Source organism: Hyla sarda, chromosome 3 (genome assembly GCF_029499605.1).
Source record: "Hyla sarda isolate aHylSar1 chromosome 3, aHylSar1.hap1, whole genome shotgun sequence".
In the NCBI taxonomy this organism is placed as follows: Eukaryota; Metazoa; Chordata; class Amphibia; order Anura; family Hylidae; genus Hyla; species Hyla sarda.
The window spans coordinates 128346170-128359587 of NC_079191.1; the positions used below are offsets into that span (position 1 = coordinate 128346170).

Genomic DNA, 13418 nt, shown 5'->3' on the forward strand with positions numbered 1-13418 from the left:
AACTAATCTATATATATACATCTATATATATATATTTTTTTTTTAATCAACTGTTAACTGTAAATTAGTTCTATTTAAAAATCTTAATCCTTCCAGTACTTATCAGCTGCTATATGTTGCACAGGAAGTTCTTTCCTTTTTGAATTTCCTTTCTGTCTGGCCACAGTTCTCTCTGCTGACACCTCTGTCCATTTTAGGAACTGTCCAGAGTAGGAGCAAATCTCCATAGCAAACTTACCCTGCTCTGGACAGTTCCTAAAATGGACAGAGGTGTCAGCAGAGAGCACTGTGGTCAGACAAAAAGGAAATTCAAAAAGGAAAGAACTTCCTGTGCAACATATAGCAACTGATAAGTACCGGAAGGATTAAGATTTTTAAAAATAAGTAATTTACAAATCTGTTTAACTTTCTGGCACCAGTTGATTTAAAAAAAAAATGTTTTCCAGAGGAGTACCCCTTTAAATCTTTAATCTTCCAACTTTATTTTCAAGATTAAAAAGAAATGCATAGAAGAGAGCATACAGGCAGGGCAGGGGGATGGAATCAAGGCAGGGGAGAAACGGACGCCGGGGCGTCCGTTTCTCCCCTGCCTTGATTCCATCCCCCTGCCCTGCCTGTACACTCTCTTCTATGGATATTTTTGTATCATAAAAATAAATTTGGAAGATTATAGATGTCATTGTGGTGAGTGAACCGTTTCTTCTCTTTGCTACATTTATTTGCCGATCTTTCGCATGATTTATGTGGAGCCGCAGAGGCTTGTACAAAGAGGGGTTAACAAATTGCAGAGCCGGTTTATTCTTTCTTACATATTTATTTAGACATACAGTGATAAATTCCACCCCATGTCCTTTTCTAAAATATTGTTGCCTGCTATTCTGCCTTGTGGCTGTAGCTTTTAGGTAACAAGGACAAAATTAGAAGGAAACTTCAGTAGGATACAGCTTTGTGGCATTTAGGAATCCTCTATACTCCAAATAAACTTCAGGGCATGACCGCCGTTGCCAGGCTGAGAAACACAAATATTTCTTTGCTGTCATCTAAATAAGGCGCATGCTTTCCCTTTGAAACAAAATCTGCAAATAAAATACAATGTTACCAATAGCAATTCATGCCCATAGGCTAAATCTTTATGCACAGATGCATACACATCCTGACACAGCTATTTGTAGATATATTCTCCATACAGCAAGATAAAAATGCACACACATCACGAATACTCTGCCCATACATTCATTTATTACCGTTTTCTTAGCATTACCAGACAGAATAAGGATTCCAGAGGAGTAGCTAAGGGGCGCAGCGGATCTGATACATCTAAGACGATTATGTAGAACAAGAGCTTCTATTCATCTAGCGTCTTCTATTCCAAAAGAATATGCTTAAAACTATACAGAGAAACAGAGAAAAAATAAATAAATAGGCTAGTATAAACTTTTATGCCAGAAGTCATAGAGTATTTGCCATCCTTTACTTGTATTACATCTTGTTCCATAATCAGAAACTGTTGGAAATATAGTGTAGTATTAAATTTAAAATGAGAGCAGAATGTAAAGGATTTGAACAGAAATGTTAGACCAGGGGTCCTCAAATACAGCCTGCGGGCCACATGCGGCCTGCCGAGGACATTTATCCGTCCCGCCGGGTGTTTTTGCCGCCGCTGCCTAAGGACATCCCTATGTCCCGAAAGATGTTTTCGGGACACAGGGATGCCCCTGTTAACTCTCTGTGGCCCCGCGTTTACTTTAAAAATGCAAGGACCACCGGGAGGTAGCACACGCAGGGGCGTCACTGACGTCCCGTGCGTGCGCCCGTAGCAATGGAGCGCGGAGGAGCGGAGCAGCGAGCAGGACGTGTGCTGGCCAGCTTGGTAAGTGTTACCAGCGGCACGTCAGCTTCTGTGCTCTGACCACTGCTCCTCTGGTCCCGGGACCTACTGCTATGGCCGGACCGGAGGAGCGGTGGTCGGAGCACTAAAGTGGGGCAGTACACAGGCATACAGCCTCCAGACATACACTGTATGGCTGAAGGCTGTATGTCTGTGGGGGAACATACTTCCAGCCTAATGTGGGGGGAACTATACTGCCAACCTAATGTGGGGGAACTATACTGCCAGCCTAATGTGGGGGAACATACTGCCAACCTAATGTGGGGGGGAACTATACTACCAGCCTAAATTGGGGATGAGAGGGATAGGGGATAAGATGTTTGATCACTGGGTACCCCTGCGATCTCCCTGCTGCACCCGGCATTCATTTAGATCGTCGGGTGCAGCGCCGGAGGCTCGTCACGGCCGCACCCCACTTGTGATGTCACGCCATGCCCCCTCAATACAAGTCTATGGGAGGACTGTCACGGCTGTCATGCCCCCTCCCATAGACTTGCATTTTGGGGGCATGGCCGTGCCTCCGCCCTGCATCGCCAGTCATCCAGCACTGAGCGAAGTCCGTTCCGTTCACCGGATGTCTGGGGTGCTGCAGCCGAGATCGCGGCGGTCCTTTGGATAGGGGATAAGATGTCTAGGGGCAGAGTACCCCTTTAAAGCTGATTGTACACAGCAAAGCCATCTGAATGTGCTACTGTATCCTGTTTCCGTGAGGCAGTATATTGTCCTGTAGGAGTTACGCTTTAAACAATCACCTTCATTATACAGCATATATAGAATATGACTGGGTTCTATAAAAAAAAAGATCTGTTTGACTTCATAAGAAATTAGATGGCACAATGTGATATAATATAGCCCGACAGCTCTTTATAAGTGGTGTATTATGGGTTTTATAACAGGGACACATAATATAGCTCTTAAACCATTATAGTAATGTGGTCCAAATGAAGTAACATCCAGTTACCAGTCAAAATATTTTTTTCTGCAGCTAAATTGAACATTGAGCATAATATGAATATTGATGTTCAAATGGATGCAGAACTGATGACATTTACCCCACTTTATGGCTTTCTTATCTTTTACTTGTTACCTTCTAATACTGCACCACTTCAGTATCGTACCAGTATTCTACAATAAATTGTGTGTAGCCATTTAAAGAAATGTAGCAAAGCTTTACACAAGTTGCTTCTACTGCACACAAATAGGTTCAAATAGATATTTGGATGGATGGTTCAGGATTATTAAGAACACTATCCATGTAACAATAATGATAATCTAGTGGAAAAATACTTAAGCCTGACCCATAAATATTACAACAATTAAAACAAATATTTATCCAGTATGACTGCTCTGTTACCATGGACATGCTGAGTATTGGAATAAACACTTGCTATCAGATGTATTAACGGGAATAATTGTAAACTCAATGTAGTTGTCAATAAAGTTTAAAAACATATAAAATCCTTAAAGGGGTACTACCGTGCTGACAACTTATCCCCTATCTAAAGGATAGGGGATAAGTTGCCTGATCATGCGGGGTTCCGCCGCTGGGCACCCCCGCGATCTCGCACGCAGCACCGCGCTGTCATCAGGCCCCGGAGCGAATATCCGCTCCGGGTCTGATGACGGGGCCGGTGATCGTGATGTCACAGCTCCGCCCCCATGTGATGTCACGCTCCGCCCCCTCAATGCAAGTCTATGGCAGGGGCGAGACAGCTGTCACATGGGGGCAGAGCCATGACGTCACGATACTCCAGCCCCGTGATCGGCAGTCATCAGACCCAGAGCGATAAGGATAAGTTGTCAGCACGGTAGTACCCCTTTAAAGCTGTACTTCAGTAACCATAGAAACATCTGACTAAAGGATATAAAAACAGTGAAGCAGCAACTTTGCAAAAAAAAAAAAAGCCCATTTGCCCGATACGGACCGTGGAGCGATTGGACCGTGGCGCCCATTGGCGTGATACGGACCGTGGCCGACGTCTGAGCTCCCCCCAATTCCACCTTCGCCTCCCTGCAGAAGTCACCGAGTTCGGGACCTCCATTGTGACAGCTTGAATTGAAGACCTGTGATCGCGTGAGTTCTCCGCTTGCTTTCTTTTCTATGTTATATATATCTATATGCTTCTTGAGACGTGATGCACCACTATTGATCCATGCCAGATAATCAACACCTCCTCCCCATCCACCTGGACATTTTTGGGTGTGTTATCTAGTTTCCAGTGCCAATTTTTCACTATTTTCTTATGTACTTGTTTTCTGCTTGCACACTTTAGTACATGCTTAGTAGACACAGTCACCAACAGCACATCTTCTGCAGACCCATTGCATACCACCACAGCATTGTGCAAGCAGGGAACTATAGGGGGGGGGGGGTAAAGGAACATTTGCAGTCATTGCATTTCGGTAACTTCCTTATTGGTAAGAAAGCCATTAGTTGTTTTTTATTGAACAATACACATGTAGTCTCAAAAAAAAGATGATATTTTAGTATTTTTCTGATCCTGATCAGTGTTTGAGTGGAATGGAAAAATCCAAGGGACTGACTATGTATACTGCACACAACCCGAGCTTACCTCATCTGCCTCCAACTGGCATTGTGCTATGGTAAAATCCATGTTCTAGAAGTATATTATTAGTATAAAACGTATCACTGCTGTACAAATAGACCACAGTTCACGAGTACTGTCACTGGAGGAGCTTTGCTGAGCTTTACTTGTCACTTTGGTTCAGTGTGGAAGGGATATTATCATGTTTCTACAGCTTAATAAAACCGATTATTTCAGCAATGATGCTAATACAACTTGAATAGCAGATCGCAACATGAGTTCAGCGCAGTATTTTATTATCTAGTCGTAGTTTCTTTCTGTTTTGCTCATAGATTACTGCAGGATGCATGCTTACCAAAATCACTTTCATGATAAAAGGGGATTTTCAAGGCCTCCCGGGTATTTAAAACTCCCCTTATAATAGGTTATATAAGTATTATTTCATAATAGGTTAAATCTAGGGCTCTACAGCATCATAGAGTGCCTAAGAATCATGGGACACACGAGATGAGATCTGCAGATGATTTCTGATGTAGAAACCTTCTTTCCTATAGATATTGTGGGCGTCCCTTGTCACAGTTACAGTCCTAAGTGTGGACAGATCACTACATAGATCTCTTCATCGGGGCCGGACTGGCCTAGCGGGATACCGGGAAAATTACCGGTGGGCCGACCGCACAGTGGGCCGGCAGGGGCCGGTTTTCTGCACTACACCGGCCGGCCCGTATGGCTGTGGCAGTGGCTGCTCACTCACACAAGGTGCTGACACTAAGTCAGGACCTTGTGTGAAGCGGCCACAGAGAGGCGGAGCTATGAGCTGTAGGCTCCCAGCCCCGCCACTCAACCCAGTACCTGCGCATCCAGAGCGCAGTGATTCCCAACCCTGATTTTTTTTTCCCTCCCCGGCGCCACAGGGGGGAGGGAAGTTTGTGTGCGCTGTGAGGATAATAGGACTTGCGATGATGTCACCGTCATGTGATCAGTCACATGGAGGAGTCAGAGTCACATGATTAGGGGCTGCTGTTATAGGCCTCAGCGTACCCCTACGCCCCCCAGCGTCCCTTAGCTACCCCCTCCCCCCAGAGAGGGGGAAGTATGCGGAAGCTGCGCCGGGCCGCTGTAGTAACCCATGCCCCAGCGTTCCCCTCTCCCCTGCGGCACCGTGAATGATTGCCCTGCCGGAGCCCTGAGTCGGTGCCCTGCCGGAGAGGGAAGAACGGTGAAGAAAAATGGCTTTTTTAAGGTACTGTACCATATCCATCCCCCCTCCCCCACCCATGTCCATCCCCCCCTCCCTCACCCATATCCATCCCCCCTCCCTCACCCATGTCCATCCCCCACTCCCTCACCCATGTCCATCCTCCTGTCATTCATGTCCACTTTGTCCACCCCCTGTCCATCCCTGTCACCCATGTTCACCCCCAGTCTACCCCCCTGTCACCCATGTCCACCCCCTATTCACCCCTCTGTCCACCTCTTTTTTCCCCCTTGTCATACTTGTCCACCCTTCTATCATCCCTGTTTACCCCCATATCTTCCGTGTCCACCCTCCTGTCATCCATGTCCACCTTGGCCACCCCTCTGTCACTCCTGTCCATCCCCCTGTCCATCCCTCACTGCCATGCCCCCCTTGTGACATTATGCCCTACCCCCTCAATGTAAGTCTATGGGAGGGGGCGTGACGAATGCCACGCCCCCTCCCATAGACTTACATTGAGGGGGTGGGGCATGATGTCTCAAGGGGCGTTGCTGTGACATCACGACCCCTGCCGCCGGCACCCAGCGTTTGAAACGAACGTCGGGTACTGCACAGAGATCGTGGGGGTCTCAGCTGCGGGACCCTCGCGATCAGACATCTTATCCCCTATCCTTTGGATAGGGGATAAGATGTCTAGGGGAAGAGTACCCCTTTAATAGTAAGGGGCTAAACATGGACAGAATTATCCAAAGAACTCTCGCTCATATAGAGCTACAGTCTAACAAAGGACCTTGTCTGAAATATTGGTAATAGTGCAAAATTTACTATTGAACAACAGCTCAGCATATTCAGCGGGACATGGAGAAAAAAGCATAATCATATTATATATATATATATATATATATATATATATATATACTTCAAGTTGTGTAACCAGGTGGTGTCGCGAGTATCGGGCATACAGGATTTTTAGCTGGGTGCCCTGAAAGACGTAGATGAGTTCTGATAGGTCAGTTCCCTGCCCCACTTTTTACGCACAGGATGAAGGTACTTAAGGCCTTTAGCCTATAAGCTGCCGGGCCCACCCGACACAAATATTAATTATTAATGCGCACAGGAGGCATTATTATTATATGATATGTCCACCCTTACCTTACTACACATTTTGGTAGGGTGTCCAACTTCTCATGATACAAATTCTCACAGTATTATCGCAGCATGCTACAAAACTCTAAAGCTGCAATTCACATCACAACCACATGGTGGGCACATATACTGTAGACCAGTGTCTACACAGCTGAAGACACATATTGCATATGTCAAGGCAAGAGAAAAGGTAAAGATGGATGCATTAGTATGGCTGACTTAGAGGGGTACTCTGGCAGAAGAAATTTTTTTTTCAAATCATCTGGTGCCAGAACATTATACAGACTTGTAAATTAAATATTTTTAAAAAATCCTAAAGGAGCACTCCACTGAAAACATCTTATCCCCTATCCAAAGTATAGGGGATAAGATGTCTAATCTCTGCTACAGCACCCCTGTCATTCGGTGCACCAAGTGAACTCTGCCCCGTGTCTGATGAATGGCGAACACAGCCGCCACGCCCCCTCCATTTATGTTTATGGGAGAAGGCATGAAGGATACTTAATAGCCATCATGCCCCCTACCATAGACATGAATGGAGGGGGCATGGCGTGAGGTCTTGAACGCGGAAGCTCCAAGCTTCTGTGTTCCCGGATGCCGATGCTGCTGGCCCGGAGATCTTGTTCCCTATCCTTTGAATAGGAGATAAGATGTTTTTTAGTGGAGTACTACTTTAACCCTTCCATTACTTTAGCTGCTGTATGCTCCAGAAATAGTTGTATAATTTTTTGTCTGTCCAGAGCAGGAGCAAATCCCCATAGCAAACCTCTCCTGCTCCGGACAGTTCCTGACATGGACAAAGGTGTCCGCAGAGAGCACTGTGGTCAGACTGGAAAGAATTACACAACTTCCTCTGTAGTATATAGCAACTGATAAGTACTGGAAGGATTAAGATTTTTAATTAGAACTAATTTATAAATCTGTTTATTTTTCTGGCACCAGTTGATTTGAAACATTTTTTTCCTCTGGAGAACCCCTTCAAAAAGATTGTCTCTTCTGGACAACCTTTCCTCTAAATGAAGACCAGCTGATTTTGGCTTGCCTGGAAGCTGAGACCCCTATCAACTACTGCAGAAGAAATGTGGTGCGATGAAACCTCTGCAGGAGATGGATCCTTGAGAAGACCATCCTCTTATCCAGACCTGATTTTGTGTTACATATCTTATTTCCACCATACGTTATGGATAGTGTCCATGAACTTTGAGAAATCCGTCTCTCTAGAAGACCAGTTTTCAATAAAATTTTGGGTGATCTTTTAAAAGACACAGACACATCAGCACTGGCTATATAAAAAGTTTTCACCTGGTTAACCCCAGTTACGTATCATGAGGGCAGCAGTTAAAATGTCAAACTTTTAGGAGACCTGTTAATGCCATTACAAATTGTGTATGTAGAAAGCTGACGTATAATTGTATGATAACGCTACAGATCCCAGGGTAGACATCTGTCTTTTCTCTAGTGCTGTAGATTTACACTCATGTTCCTTTTATTACTTTTTGCAACTCTATCTTCCGGAGATGTTTTGACAGTGACCTATAAAATTCATGAAATGTTTTATAAGCCATGTTCTGGTAAGGGCTCTGGGTATAAAATGTCAGTTTGAACCGGCTAAAAGAGCAGATTTGACCTGAAACCAAAAGAATGCATTGTAATCCACACAGCCCAGAGATGTCTTTCATTTGACAAGAATTAACCCTCCATACATGGAAATATTATTGTTTCTGCTGCAATTACAGTTATAAAGGTTATGTGTATGAAATTATAGTGAATTTTACCTTTACATATTTTAGGACTATTATCACATATTTTTCTTTACAGTTTCCGATATTTATTGATACTAGGGAAATATTTCAGGGATTTGTTCTGGACTTTTGGGATTTTAAATCATTTCTAGAACTTAGATGGAGATTTTCTAATTAAAATTCTTGTTTTGTTTCTCATTGCGGGAATCCTGTGGCCTTAAAGGGGTACCCCACCCCAAGACATCTTATCCCCTATCCAAAGCCGCTGGGGACCCCCGCAATCTCTCCTGCAGCACCCACTTGTCACCAGCTGCACGGAGCGAAGAACGCTCCATGTCTGATGACTCACGATACAGGGGCCAAAGTATTGTGACATCACAGCTCCACCCCCTTGTGACATCATGACCCGCCCCCTCAACGCAAGTCAGGGGCCGGCCTGTATCGTGAGTCACCAGATACGGAGCGTTCTTCACTCCCTGCAGCAGTGGGTGCTGCAGGAGAGATTGCTGGGGTCCTCAGTGGCAGGACCCCTGCGATCAGACATCTTATTCCCTATCCTTTAGATAGGACATAAGATGTCTAGGGGCGAAATACCCCTTTAAATTAAAGGGATTTAACAGGATTATAAAGATATGGCTTCTTTAGGGTGGTTTTTAGCATGGCGTTTTTTCTAGAAATAACACCTTTGACGACAACTGGATTTCTTTTCTGGGGGAAAAAAAAAAGCTATGTCCAGTTGTTAGCAGCTAGGAGTCAATAGGAAAATATTATTTTTTGTGGTGTTTTTTCTCCCTTGCGTGGTGTTAGCTGGGTCAGTGGCAGTTTTTCCAAAATTCATAATGTTGTAGCTATGGCATTTTTCACTTAGCTTGTAACTTTTTTCTTCCCATAGACCTCTATGTGTAAAAAAAAGAAAACACAACTGGGGTAAGTATCTTTGTAATCAGTATTACCTGCCCTACCAACCTGTACCAACAGGTTGTGTTGGTGACACTAATGACAGTTTTCCTTTAAAAATCCAATGAAGTAAAACTTCCCAGCACTACAGGTGAGGCAATTCTTAAAACGTAGAAACTTTGTTTGGACTTATCAAAATTACAGAGCATGTAAAAAAAAATATAGTAAACGACCAATAGGTTTCGGGGTTACCCAAAAGCATTTGTTGTTTGCTAAATTTTAATATGTTCAAATAACAAAACTAAGTTTTAAGGATTGCCTCACCTGGAGTCCTGGGGAGTTTTACTTCATTGGAAGTTTATCCGTTCCTGTCTGTTACTTGCATTCGGCTGCCCTTCGTTCACATGTCTGGCTCCTACCATGGATATGGCTGGGTTCACACTACGTTTTGGCTATACGGGGACCGGATCTGGCTGGGGGGGGAGTGAAAACCGGACATCCCTTATCCCATCCGGACCCGGACCCCATCTCATTCATTTGACTGAGCCGACCGGGGTCAGATAGTGAGTCCAGTCAGCTCATTTTTGCCCGTATCCGGTTTTCAGACCGGACCTAAAACTGTGGTATACCTCGGTTCTAGGTCCGATCAGATAATTGGACACGGGGCAAAAATGAGCCAACCTGAGTCACTATCTATTCTCCGTGTAGCCAAAACGTAGTGTTAACCTAGCCTTAGGGTACGTTCACACGAGCTGATTTTATTGCGGGTTTTCCGCTGCGTATTTGAAAGGGGGCGGGCTCTTCTCGGCTGTCCACAGCAGATTTTCCACTGCGGACTTTCCGCAGCGTAAATTCCACCTCGGAAAATCTGCTGCGGACTCCCGCCCCCTTTTCAAATATGCAGCTGAAACCCGCAAAAAAATCCGCTCATGTGAACGTACCCTTGGGGTGCGTTCCCACAGGGCGTATACGCAGCGTATTTGACGCTGCGCAAAATTTATGGCAGCAGCGGGAGATACGCTGCGTATCCCTTGCTCACTATACACACAGGGCTTTCTGGCGACAGCCCTATGTGTGTAGTGAGTTTTGGAGGCGGAGCCATATGCCGGCGTGTCTGTGACGCGCGGCTCCGCCTCCAAAACTCACTACACACATAGGGCTGCCGCCGGAAAGCCCTGTGTGTATAGTGAGCAAGGGATACGCAGCGTATTTCCCGCTGCTGCCATAAATTTTGCGCACCCTAAGAGTGCATTCACACGTACGTATTTTCTGCTACAGAACTGCTGCAGCAGATTTGCTTTAGCAGATTTTGCAGCCAGTTGAAGTCAATGGGCAACAAAATCAGCAGCACCAAAAAAAAAAAAAACACACCCTTACACAGCTTGGAGTGGTGAGCGGAATACTGTATTCTTTACCATTTCCTTTGCAAATGCATGTATGAATGTGTGTGTGTTATAGGACATTTTTTCTCACATCCGTCAACAGAAATGCATGAATCGTATGATCAAAGAATCACATGACTTGTAATGAGCTGACAAAAGATGCCACAAAAAAAACACACATACTAATACACACATTGTGGAAGAGTTATCAAAACCTGGGTTGAGGAAAAGTTGAGCAGTTGCCCATAGCAGATTATTTTTAAAAAAAAATTCAGAGGCCTTTTTTAAAAGTGAAAGAATCTGATTGGTTGTTATAGGTAACTGCACCACTCTTCCTCTGTGCAAGTTTTAATAAATCTCTGCAATTATTTTGGAAAGACATAGAGGACAAAATTATGTGCAATTTTTTTTAGTTTTTTTCAAGGCAAAAAGTATGTCTGAAGGAAACCTTTTTCCAAAGAAAGTTTCATACCTGTCCACAGGTTGTGTGTTGTGTTATAACTCACCCTCCATTTACTTTAGTGGACCTTAGCTACAATACCATACACAACCTATGGACATTGGAGCTGTTTCTGAAACTACATGACTACACCATTTTTATTGTTTTTAGAATATTGGGGACCATGGGCAACTGGTCAACTTTTCTTCTGCACAGGCTACGATAAATACTCCTCATTGTGTGATAGATTTGTTACATACACAGTAACATGGCTTGTTAAACAAGCCCCCAAACATTAGTTAGAAGCCAATTTTCCAGGACCCTTTTGAACTCTTTTATTGAGTTGCCATGACCACTTCCTGTGGCAGAGAGTTCTTAATCTCACTGCTCTTACAGTAAAGAATCCCCATCTGTGCTGGTGTATAAACCTTCTTTCCTCTAGATGTAGAGCATGTAGATCATAGGTAACATCTCTGTATTACCCACTGATATATATAGAGAGATAGAGAGCGCTATTAGGTCTCGGCAGTTCTTTTCTAAAAAAAATAACCTTAGTTCTGATAATCTTTCTGGGTACTGTAGTCTGCCCATTCCCCTTACTACTCTGGTTGCCTGTCTGTGAACCCTCTCCAGCTCCACTATATCTTTCATATATCTTTGTTGCACGCTGGTGCCCAGTATTGTACACAGTATTCCATGTGTGGTCTGACTAGTGATTTGTACAGTGGTAGTAGTCGTAATTGTAGAAGTCATAGTCATGGCCATAGCCTTCAGGCTCCACTATTTAGATTTTTGATATGTCTCTATGACATGTCAGAAGATTCCCTTTGGGCATCTTTACCCATTGAAGTCTCTAATGTCCCCAATTAGTGTTACTATTTGTTACCAATATGCAATTTCTATTTACAACTTGGACTTAGTTCCTCTGAATGTACAGGGTGGGTCATTTATATGGGTACACCTTAATAAAATGGGAATGGTTGGTGATATTAACTTCCTGTTTGTGGCACATTAGTATATGTGAGGGGGGAAACTTTTCAAGATGGGTGGTGACCATGGCGGCCATTTTGAATCCAACTTTTGTTTTTTCAATAGGAAGAGGGTCATGTGACACATCAAACCTATTGGGAATTTCACAAGAAAAACAATGATGTGCTTGGTTTTAACGTAACTTTATTCTTTCATGAGTTATTTACAAGTTTCTGACCACTTATAAAATGTGTTCAATGTGCAGCCCATTGTGTTGGATTGTCAATGCAACCCTCTTCTCCTACTCTTCACACACTGATAGCAACACCGCAGGAGAAATGCTAGCACAGGCTTCCAGTATACATAGTTTCAGGTGCTGCACATCTCGTATCTTCACAGCATAGACAATTGCCTTCAGATGACCCCAAAGATAAAAATCTAAGGGGGTCAGATCAGGAGACCTTGGGGGTCATTCAACTGGCCCACGACGAACAATCCACTTTCCAGGAAACTGTTCATATAGGAATGCTCGGACCTGACACCCATAATGTGGTAGTGCACCATCTTGCTGGAAAAACTCAGGGAACGTGCCAGCTTCAGTGCATAAAGAGGGAAACACATCATCATGTAGCAATTTCACATATCCAGTGGCCTTGAGGTTTCCATTGATGAAGAATGGCCCCACTATCTTTGTACCCCATATACCACACCATACTGTCAATTTTTGTGTTCCCACAGTCTTGGAGGGATCTATCCAATGTGGGTTAGTGTCAGACCAATAGTGGTGGTTTTGTTTGTTAACTTCACCATTCACATAAAAGTTTGCCTCATCACTGAACAAAATCTTCTGCGTAAACTGAGGGTCCTGTTCCAAGTTTTGTTTTGCCCATTCTGCAAATTCAGTGTGCCGATCTGGGTCATCCTCATTGAGATGCTGCAGTAGCTGGAGTTTGTAAGGGTGCCATTTGTAGCTAATATCCACCGAAGGGATGTTCGACTAATTCCACTCTCGTAGCGAGTGCTACGCTGTGGGCTCTTGCTGAATGAAGCTAGAACAGCCATTGATGTGTCTTCATTAGTGACAGATTTCTTGCGACCACATTTTGGCAAATCCAACACTGAACCAGTTTCACTGGTTTCAATGGCTGTAAATAAAGAGAAACTTGTAAATAACTCATGAAAGAATAAAGTTACATTAAAACCAAGCATGC

The 13418-nt window shown here is 44.0% G+C and overlaps 1 long non-coding RNA gene across 2 annotated transcripts in view; it reads right to left on the minus strand.

Annotated features, from left to right (window-relative positions):
• Nucleotides 1–806: 806 nt before the first annotated feature.
• Nucleotides 807–13418, minus strand: part of LOC130361703 (uncharacterized) — a 69440-nt gene continuing 56828 nt past the window's right edge. For both annotated transcript variants that reach the window (XR_008891120.1, XR_008891119.1), the window contains exons 2-3: nucleotides 1262–1388; nucleotides 807–1076 (exon numbers count right to left, since the gene is read on the minus strand). This is a non-coding gene — a long non-coding RNA (uncharacterized LOC130361703). The remainder of the gene's footprint in view (nucleotides 1077–1261; nucleotides 1389–13418) is intronic.